The following is an 11128-nucleotide window of genomic DNA, read 5'->3' on the forward strand; positions in this document are numbered from 1 at the left end:
ATAGGATTCAAAATTATGTCAAGAATCGATCACTCGTTCGCAACTTGCTCCAAGTTCCACCTCTAATAGGTGCACCAAAAATTAATCATCTTTTTTTTATTATTTTTCTTAGAGGATTATTATTATTGTTATTTCAAGCACACACACACTTCCAACCCTAATTGAGATTTTGCAACAACTTTGTAGCACTTTTCAGATTGAAAAATGATTTAGTGTTTCACATGGCATGTGTTAGTGTCTTACACCGAAATATATAACAACATTTAATCACTGACATTTGTTGTAATTAATGTCGTTGTTTATGTGTTAGAATCTTTAATCATGTCAATGCTTTATGCGGTAAAATATTCTTATATTTTGTTTTCCAGATGATAGTACAAAGGAAAAGAAAGAAATTGCATGGGGTGACGAGGAGGATGCAATTTCTATTGAAAGGTTAGAACAGATAATTAAGGAATCCATGCAAGTGTTTTTGGAGTTTGTCGGAGATAAAGATGATGGGAGTGTGTTCCATAGAGTATCTCATCACAAAGGGAATGAGCTCAAGGAGGAAGACATTTTAGAACTTCTAGGAGATATCTGAACCCAATTGCATAAGGTTTGGTTTATGCTCTCGTACTTCTTTGTTATTTTAAACAGTTAATTGTTAAATTTGTTAGTTGTTGCTAAATGTAAGAATCGAACTCGAGACTTCGAGATTATCATTATCATTTCACTCCTTAACTTTCTCACCACATCTACCAAGCAAACCATATATCCCTTTTTTACTTTTTTGTTTATCTTCATATTTGTTTATTAACATATATTTTGCATTGTAAATGATTAGAACTACTTCAATTATGATAATGTTTTTTCATGCCAATATTTTGCTTGATAAAATTACACTTTTTGTCTCTCTAAATGAAACTATTATGATTTCATATGCAAGTGTTTTTCAAGTACTATGCACACCATCTATTATGTGCAATATTTGAGAGTTTGAAATAAATGTAAATAGTGGTGGAACTTATAGTAGATAGACCTAAATAATGGTTATAAATTTTGGTTTTGTGTACATTATCAGATTTTAACAAAATTGTGTTTTAAATATTTGCAGAAGGAGAGAAAGCTGATCAAGCACAAGTGGATAAGCGAGAATTGGATCGTAAAGAAGTTCCAAAAACGCAACGAGGATCATGAGCAGTTGATGGCTCAAGTAGGATTGAGGTTGATTTCAAAGGTGATAAACATGAAAAAGTTAAGAAAAGATCATCTAATATGGTGTAGTGAAAAGTTAAAGCAAATGAAATTTGTTGACAGGAAGATTAAGATGGAGTATTCTATTTTACTTTTTCCATGTTGATTTATTCCATAGTCACATAATTCGCTCAGTATCCTGGGAACTACGAACCGGTTCATGCGAACCGGTTCGCGGTACTCATGTTCATGCTGAAAATTGGATTGTTGTATGCATACAGTTTGACTTATCTTACTTCTTTTTTTGTTGTTGAATGGGAGGAGGCACAGACCCTTGACTTATCTTACATAATCTTAGTAGTGTGTGTGTATATATACATGCACATTTAACTTGGCTAGTTGTAAGAATGCAATTGCAAATTTTTGGTATCAAAATTGTTTCCGTGTTGTGGTCTTAAATAAATCATTGTTTGACAATTTTTATTATTATTATTATTTTATTTTTAACCGTAAAACATCAAAATCAAATCGTAAATTTCCCTAAAAAAAAATTTCAAATCGTAAATTAAAACCAAATCTGAGAAACTTATTCATCTTCATCTTCCTTTAGGGTTCGCATATCATACCAATTCTAGACCTTCGAAATTGTTCTTTAGGGTTCGCAAATCATACCAGTTCCAGACCATCAAAATCGTTGTTCAGGGTTTGTAAATCTTTCGAATCCCTTTCCTTCATCTGCTCCAACCAACCTTCACAGCTACTTCATAACCGAATTATTCGCACAACAACATAAGGTAAGATTGATTACTTATCATCCGCAGCTACTTCTGAACGTTTCATCTGCTTGTTTTAGAGGGAAAAATTGTTCCTTTTCACCATGTTGGTTTAGTATAGATTATGCTTTTTTGTTTTGATAAAAAGGGTTTTTTGAATTTTGTTCTTATTGTTGTTTGGTAGAGAGGGTGAAATTATGTTGTACTATGTTTCACGATATAGTGTAGTAAGGGTTTGTAGTGTGGATTGTAAACGATTGGAACTTCCCTCATTTTTGTTGTACGATGAAGATTTGAAAGGATTTTGTTACGATTTTCAAGATTTTTGAGTTCAACCCTAGCGCGTCACGTTTACTTAGTCGGTGAATTTTTTTTATTAATGTTGGCATTAAAGTATGCAAAAATCTGTAATAGATAGAATTTCAGAGAGGTTTCATGGTTTAGTCGATAGAAAATGAGTCTTATAGCCAAATGATTAGCTTAACTAGTAGTTATTTCATTTTATGAACAAAATCTAATCTAACCTAGTTGAAGCTTTTAGATTCTAAACATCTTCAGTTACTGTTTGTTCAATGTGAAAATCTTGAATTGATAATGAAACCAGACAAGTTTCTTGCTCATTGATAAGTGCTAGGAAGTGTTAAATTCTTAATGTATGTAAGCACTTTTAGTTACTTGTTTTACAAGTTAATTGAGGAAAAGTTATAAAATAGTAAGAAAATGCCTCATTGTGTTTTTTATATCTTACTTAACCCATTTTGTGCAGAAAAGAAGTGATCAAGACTTGAACAAATGAAAGAAACACAAAAAGGAGCAAAAAAAGGCAATCTGTCGCCAGGGCCAGAACCTGTCTCCAAGGCCACAACCTGTCGCCATAGTGGAAAATGACAAAACAGAACCTATTTCTTTCTGCCTAAATGTCGTCGTGGCGACAAATGTTCTGCCTGACAAGAAAAGGCGGTTTGAGGCAAGTGGATGACGTGGCAGAAACCCACTAACAAAGAAAGGTTTTGTCGCCATAGCGACATATGGCCTGCCTGGCAGGATGTGCAAATAATGCTGCAAGTATAAAAGCCCATTTCCTTCATTTCATACATTATCCTATTACATTTATAGAGAGTGAATAGGGCGAAATTCTTCTGTTTTCATAGAGCAATGGTGTTTGAGTGTGGATTCATCAAGATTCTTGGAGAAATCAAGTTCTTGGCATAGATCTTCATCTTTCTTTCTACGTTTGTAATGTTCTCGTGACAATAATGAACTAAATCTCCTTAGTTGGGATTAGAGGTACTTGATTAAGTTGATAATGTAAACTTTTGATCTTTCAATATATGATTCTAGCAATTTACATGATATTGAAGTTATTCTTGCAATTCATTTCCTATCTTTGATTTAATTGTTATTGAAAAGTACTTTTGAATCTATGTTTAGAATATTCATCTATCAAAACAATGGTTCTAGACATGAAATCAATGTTTTGATAATCACACAAATATCGGGACTTAAAGCTTTCAGATCGTTTAATAGATGGAGAAATCCTCGATTAAACGATACAATCGACTATTGGATTGTTTAATAGTTTGGGAAATCAACGATTCAACAATACAATTGATTTCACAAGATTATTTGGACACGAATATTCTTGTTGAGCGATATGTGATAATATCGGTAAAACGCTAAAATCCATATATGTGATTATTAGGTTATGTTTGACGCTTAACCATGGAACTCTAATTCCAATGTTTTTACGCCTTATTACTCTCCGTTTTTTATCTTCGCAATTTAGTTTCCATCGTTTTAAACAAACAACCAATCAAACTATAGCTTAGAACGATATCGATTGTTGAATGGCTTAAAATATCGCACCAGTCTCTATGGAGATGATAATAAAAATACTTACTTTTCATACTACATCACTCATAGTCGCCGCTGAGAACACAATTGTACCATAACACGTATTATTTTTCGCTAATTTTAGCAAATAGTAGTTAGTTGCTGTACTGATCGATGATGGTGTAAATCTGCAAGTTCACGATTCGACCGCGGAAACGTTCCGATGTGATTAATTTTTCATAAGGATATTGAATAGTTATAGGTAAACGATTTGCGTGAGATAAGATAATAATGAAACTTTGACCAATGTACCTTGCAGCTCGGACTGTTTGTTGACCATAATTCATGAACCCAGTTACCATAAGGAACATATCGTAAATATCTATGAAGTTTACCGATGTAATAATAAAGAGTATCGTTCCGACAGGGAGTTATGAAGTTGATTCACTTTTAACAATGATTAGAAGAAAGTTCGAGGTTAAAAAGTTTAGATTTTTTAATTGAATGAAAATAATAATAATAAAAACGCCTAGGGATTATTGGTTCATCTTGGTGACCAATCCTTCACAAACCAAACCCTAAACCTAGAATCTTATGTTGGACCTATTTTCTAAAGACAAGTTTCTCTTTGGCTTTTCATATCTCCTTTCGGTCTCAATGAATGTATTTCAATAGCAACCACGCCTATTCTCATGATTGATTGTTATTGAAACCCTTTAAGTACAAAACTTTATTGTCTCAAGGTTTGCTAGACTATTCTCATGTTTCACAATCCTTGTCTAATTTCACTTGTTCCAATATCAAAACTTTATCTTTCGATATTTCGCTTGATATTTGTGATGACGAAATAACAACTATTAAACTTCATCTTTCGGTCCTTCGATAATACTTGTTATTTCATTAGAAAAACGGTGAAATAGATTAGAAAATAGATTTACACAAGATTAGGGTTCTAGGCTTGGTTTGACAGGGATTAGGTCATTAGAATCATCCAACAATCCCAAAGCAAAGAAGTCTACTCACTCATGTTCATCGTAGACATAGAGAAGAAGAAGAATAACATGAAAGTAAATAACAAGAAAATAAATATGAACTTTTATTCAAAGAAATAATTGTCACTTAGAATTTCCAAGAACAAAAAATGATTGTATATGTTTGCTAGTTGCTCTATTTATAGTCTAAAACTAACTTAAGCCCTAAGAAATCCATCAATAGAATGTTCCACAAGAAACCATGGGCTTTAGGTCAGAAATAAACTAAAAAAGGCAGCTTGATCAGGAAGCAAAAGCAGCAAACGGAGTGCTGTCAGTTGCACACGGCCGTGTGTCTGGAGACACGGGCCGTATGCTCCTATCTGGTCTTTGGCTTTCTTTGAAACTTTGCAGACACGGGTTGTGTGGCTAGAGACACGTGTCGTGTCTGATATTTTTGCACAAGATCTTCATATTTTTGGCCTCAATTAGCTCTAAATCTCCTTTCTTTTGCTCCAAGACTCGATCTTTCTTATATTTGTTCATGAAATTAAATAACAAGCAATTGTAGGAAAATAGTTCTAGAAAGTAAATAAAAACACATAAAATCTAAATAAAAAAGACTCAAATAATTTGACCAAAAAAAAAAAACTCAAATAACCACTTAAAAACACTAATTTATTGACTCATCAATCAGTCGTTACTTTAACCCTTTTGCTAGACGTACAACTTACATTAATCACAAATTATGTATTGATAGGATGATTGAAGATAGGACATTGATTTTTATTATGATTTTATTTGAAATATGATATGCATATTCTTTTTAGTGTTAATTGTTTCCCTCATTTTGTTTGTTTTGATTGAACTTATGTATTAAAATATTGGGACAAGCATATATTCCATCATGTACCACTACACGGAGAATATATTCATGCGATATTTGAAGAACCATAAATCAGTTAGAAGATTAGCTTCATTCACAACAACACGAAAGGTAATTCGTAAATCTTTTTGTAAGCTCTTGTTGGTTTATTTGTTTACAAGGTTATGCGTTTTTTGTAAGCTCAAGAGTTGCATTATGTTCTTCGTGTAAAAGTTTCTTGTTCTTGTCTGGATAAAATTACATTTGTATATCTTGTCCTCTGTAGTTAAAGAAAATTAAATTATTACCCTGATGGATTAATAATTTAATAAGATTACATTGATATGTTGTTATAGGCTTGTTAGGCGTGTTTGTTTTCTGCTTTGTAGCAGCTGCCATCTCTTTTTTTTCCCCTTGTTTAGCATTTTAAAGCCTTTTAGTGGAAGTTTTTTAATATGGTGCTGATGTTGTAAGGCTTTGTTCTTGTATCCCATCCTCTTGCACGTCCTGTGCTAGGCTGCGTCTTTTGAAATAATATTATGTTGTTTAAAAAAAAGTACTTATGCTTTGTTAAAATTTTCGAAATTTTAAGGTTGTCAAGGAACACCACGAAGATTGGTTGGACGCCGATTCCACTGAAGTAGAATACACATATGATTTATATGAGGATGAAGAACATCATATTTCGTCTGATGCTAAAGATGATGTTGATGGTGATGCTGATGATGATGTTTATGATGAATCAGTTCAACAAGAGGGTTCAATCAGCGATGAATTAGTAGGTGACAGGTTGGTGAATGTAAATTTCATTGCTTCTGATGAAAATCTTAAACTTGAATTTGGTATTGTTGATGAAGCGTATAACTTTAATTATCCTTATGGAAAATGCAAAGGTTTTGCCATTAGGAAAGCTAATGCTAGGAGCAATAGTAGTGGAATAATTATAATGAGGCAATTTGTGTGCAACAAGCATGGGTTAAGAGCAAGAAGCACTTATTTAGGAATGATAGGAAGGGAGATCATAGATGTCTCACCCGAACAAATTGTGAAGCAAGGCTTCATGTGCATTACAAAGCCAAAAAAGGGAGATATGTAGTGTCTAATTTTGAACAGTGGCATAACCATGAATTAACCCCCACATAAATTTACACACTTGCACTGTATCGTAAAATCTCTGAAGCATATAGTGCCCAACTTAATGATCTTCAATCACATGGAATCAGAACCTGTCAGAAGGGTGGATACGCTAATGTAGTTTTTCTAAGAAAGATCTGTATAACTATTTCGAAGACAACTGATTTTCCGATTACAGCTGCAGTTCTAGCCTGGTATTCTTCCAATGTAAATGCAGCCAATTTACCCCAATTATGGACTTGATGGTGGTGAATAATAAACTTCCTATTTTGGGATCTTGGCATAATTCATGAATTTTGTTGGTCATGGACAATTACAATTGAATAGTAATTTAGATAAATAATTTTATAATTGAATTTAAGTCTAGTTATTCCCTTTTGAAATAAATTTTATGGGAATTCTCGATCTTTTACAAGTACTGGTACACTTGTTACTTGTTACTGGTTTTGGAATTCTTAAATGTTATGTTGGTCTTAGTGGTGCAATCATCACACAACTTTACTCTGCTATTTATTATGATGACACAAAGGCTTTGATTTTGTTCATAAGCTGGCTTACATGTTGCTATTTCTTTTGTTTTTCTTCGAACCATTTGAGTTTTGTGTAGGAGGCTGATGTTTGAGTCAGTTTCTGGTGTTTTTCTTCAAACCATAACAATGGCCCAAATAATAAAATAGTACATAAAATAATCTAATTTAGGACTTTTAAAAAATGCATTCCTAACACAAGAATTATCTAAGAAATCAAATAAAAAACATTTAAAGAGTAAAATTAACAAATAGTACATAAATCATGAACCTCAATTGGTACTTTAGTGTATTTTTCATTGATAATTACAGTTACATATGTTCCCATAAATCACTTAATAAGCTGTAACCAAGATAAAATAAAATAAAATCCAATAATAACTAGACTAGACTCTTCCCACTCTCCTTAGAAAACTATGCTAGACTATACACATTTCAGAGTGCATCTCTTAATAAACTAGACTAGACTTTTCCCATTCCACATAGTAAACCGTTGTTGCATTTACTGATTTGGTAATTTGGAAAATATTAATTCAGCCACTTAGCATCAAGGTAATTGCCATCATTAAAAGACTACATATCCCACATTTTCTAACTTTTCGGTTCCTCTAAATGTTTTACTGCTAACTACTTTTGTCATTCCAATTTTTCTTAATGAAAATAGCTGCTTGAAATACAACAAAAAAACTTCAAATGCACATCATATCTACTATCCACTATCATGGAGAAAGCCACAACCAAGAGATCCATGTCACATAATCATGCAACAAACAAGAGGAAGATAAAGACACCAAAGACAAAAACATTCGCATGTGCTAGGGAGTAGTTCACTGAAACTCATACACATGACTTCAAATCTGAACTAGTGGTCATTTTATCTAGGTAATCATTTTAAATATGTTGGATAATCATTTTTTTGTTGAATATTAATATGACAAGTTATTGTTAGATTGCTAAATTTGAATAAATATGATTATGATAATTTGATATGAGATAGTTTTTAATCAGTTACATAGTTAAGTTAATCAATTGAATGATTATGATTGTAATAATTCTATAAGTAGTTAAGACAAACTGAATGACCTTTGACCCTTAATAAATAACATATGTTGAGTAATCAATTGATGCAATATGATTCTGATATGTTATTATAACTTTTTTTTGATAAATGATATGTTATGTTCTTACACCTTTTTATGGTTTTAATTGGTGATTGCCAAAGTAGTGGTGATGAGAGCGAAGATGATAAGATACAAAACTATGATTCTACAGCTTCAACGCCAAAAGTTTTAAGGAAAGTAGTTCATAAAGTTGTAGAAACTGAAAGGAAAGCCTCTAATACTAATTTTACGGCTGATCTTGGAACCAATTCAGCACCTCCACATGGTAAGACTAAAAACGAAGGCAAGAGAAAAATTAGTTTTGTTTATATCAGTTTAGCTGATGGTTCTGTCAATTCTCATTATAGGAGGAGGTAATGATTCGCTCAACTACTGATGTGTTTGGATTAATGAAAACCCTAAAGTCACTTATGACAAGGAGTTTGTAGATCAGGAGGTAATTTGAATATGATAATAACTACTTAAAACATCACATTGTATTCAGATGGTATAGTTTTATAATTTTGATATTACATTATACAAGTTATTAATTTGGTTGTTTCAAGACAAAACAGGCTTATGGAATCATTATCCAAAACCAAAGGAGTGTGGTATCTCCCTACACCGTTTGCGGTATTCACCTCTACTAATCTTACTAGAAGTTTTTATTTATTTGTACTATGATTAAAATCAATTATGTTTGTGTTACTTATGCAGCAATACGCACTCGACTGGCGACAAACACCGCAAGAAGTGCGGAAAATCTTTCATAAGGATTTAATGTCAAAGCAAGGTCAATCTGTTACAAAGGTTATTTTATGTTGATTTTGTTTGAATGATTATTGCCACATCAAAGTTAAAGCATCAACTAAATTATGTTTTTATATTCTTACAGATTTCATTCTTGTTAACGATCAAGGGGTGCACTGGTATCTCATGGCCATCGATGTTTTAGAAAGAAAGTTGGTGTTGTTAGACTCTTTGCCTTGTCCTAAAAGAAATTACCTAACACGTCGGGAGGTTTTGAAGCTGGTATGTATCCTACATGTTTGTTACTTTATAACTTATTATTATGCTTATGTTACTAAGGTTTGTAATTTATTGTAGGCTATTTCTATTGAGAAAATATTAAGTATTGAATCTATTGGTGATGTGAATTCATCCAATTCAATATCAAACTTCTGTATAGTTCAATCAAGATCCCTTCCAACACAATGCACTGGATCGTAATTTTCATTCATTATACTTTGTTTATTTATATTTTTAATCTATGGTTGTTGTTAGTCTCATTAATGTACTTCAATTTTCCACAGAAATGATTGTGGAGTGTGGGTTGCTAAATGGATGATTGAATATGTGCATTCAAAAGTGATTATCAAAATATCAATGTAAGTTTATTCCAAGGTCAATATCTTAATTATTTCACAAGTTATCATTTATAGCTAGCATGGAAGAATTTATCATTCTTACTATTTTTCCAGGTTATCGCAACCACTAGGATGAAACTTGCACTTCATTTCATTTGGTCAAAATATGTTGTTCAATGAAGTATTATCAAAGGTTGCAAGTTATTGGATGGATCAGAAAAAGATAAGGAAAGCTTTTGTGAAGGTTTGATGAATTATGATGTCATGTTACTAGTTGCTTTTATATATTTTGTTACTATCTACTTCGAGATAATTTTATAGTTTATGCATGTTTTGTTACTATCTACTTCAAGACTATTTTACGGTTTCTACAATTCTTGATTAAGACAATATGTTGGTTTTGGATTGTGACATGCATGGATAATTGTGATTTCTTTTGGATAGGTTGATGAATAATCTATATTATGTTTGGATAATCCTAATTTTGGATTGACTTTTTGTTTGAATTGTTTGCCCTATATTTCAACGTCAATATTAGTTTTTTTTTTACACTAAAACACTAAATAAGACAATGACAACATATATCATGTACGCTTTTAACATCATATATCATGGAAATATATAATCTTGATGTAGCTTGTACAAGACCTTGTTCTTTGATGCAAGAGCATGTTAAAACCATACATAATAGAAAATGATGGAAACATTACAAGGAATAACCAAATCACCTATCTTATATATCCGACATGTTGTCCGCGTGGCTGCATTCAACTATGTTCACTAATCCTTAGATAAAACCTTCCAACTCTATTGTAATATTATCTATCACTTCAGATTAGAACCTTGTGTCATCTTGTTATAATTGTTGATCAGTAATATTAACTATATAATAGCTGGAATAGTTTGATATTACATAATTGTTGTTCAAAAATTTAAATTTTGTAATATTTGACGGAAAAGAACATTTTAGGTTCGTAATCAAACATATGAAAATGGGTTGAGGTTCTGGAGCAGGATAAAAAGGGGAAAAATGAAGAAAAAAAATATGGTCTTGTAATTGGGAGGCAGTAGTAGGAATAGGGATGTGAATTGCAAGATTTAGAAAAAGGATAGTAATCAAATTGAGGTAACTGGAGCTCCTTGCTAAGGTAGAATCCTCTTGGTTCTTTCCAAGGAATCCATAGATTTTGACAAAGTTAGCAACAAAAGTAGGAAATGGATATGAAGAGCATAGTAGATGGGGGCATGTAAATTGGATAAATAATTACAGTACTAAAATTCCCAAATGTGACTCAAGAATAAAAGAAAAAAATGGACGGTAAAACGAATTAAATAATGCACATAACCAAATACATATTAATACACGATTTAATTATATTCTT

The 11128-nt window shown here is 32.0% G+C and overlaps 1 long non-coding RNA gene across 1 annotated transcript; it reads left to right on the plus strand.

The window, feature by feature from the left end:
* Positions 1-365: 365 nt before the first annotated feature.
* On the plus strand, positions 366-1219 carry LOC120577344 (uncharacterized). The gene is made up of 2 exons (XR_005643398.1): positions 366-598; positions 1097-1219. It is a non-coding gene; the product is annotated as an uncharacterized lncRNA (long non-coding RNA).
* Positions 1220-11128: the final 9909 nt, after the last annotated feature.

This window comes from Medicago truncatula, chromosome 8, assembly GCF_003473485.1.
Source record: "Medicago truncatula cultivar Jemalong A17 chromosome 8, MtrunA17r5.0-ANR, whole genome shotgun sequence".
Taxonomy (NCBI): Eukaryota; Viridiplantae; Streptophyta; class Magnoliopsida; order Fabales; family Fabaceae; genus Medicago; species Medicago truncatula.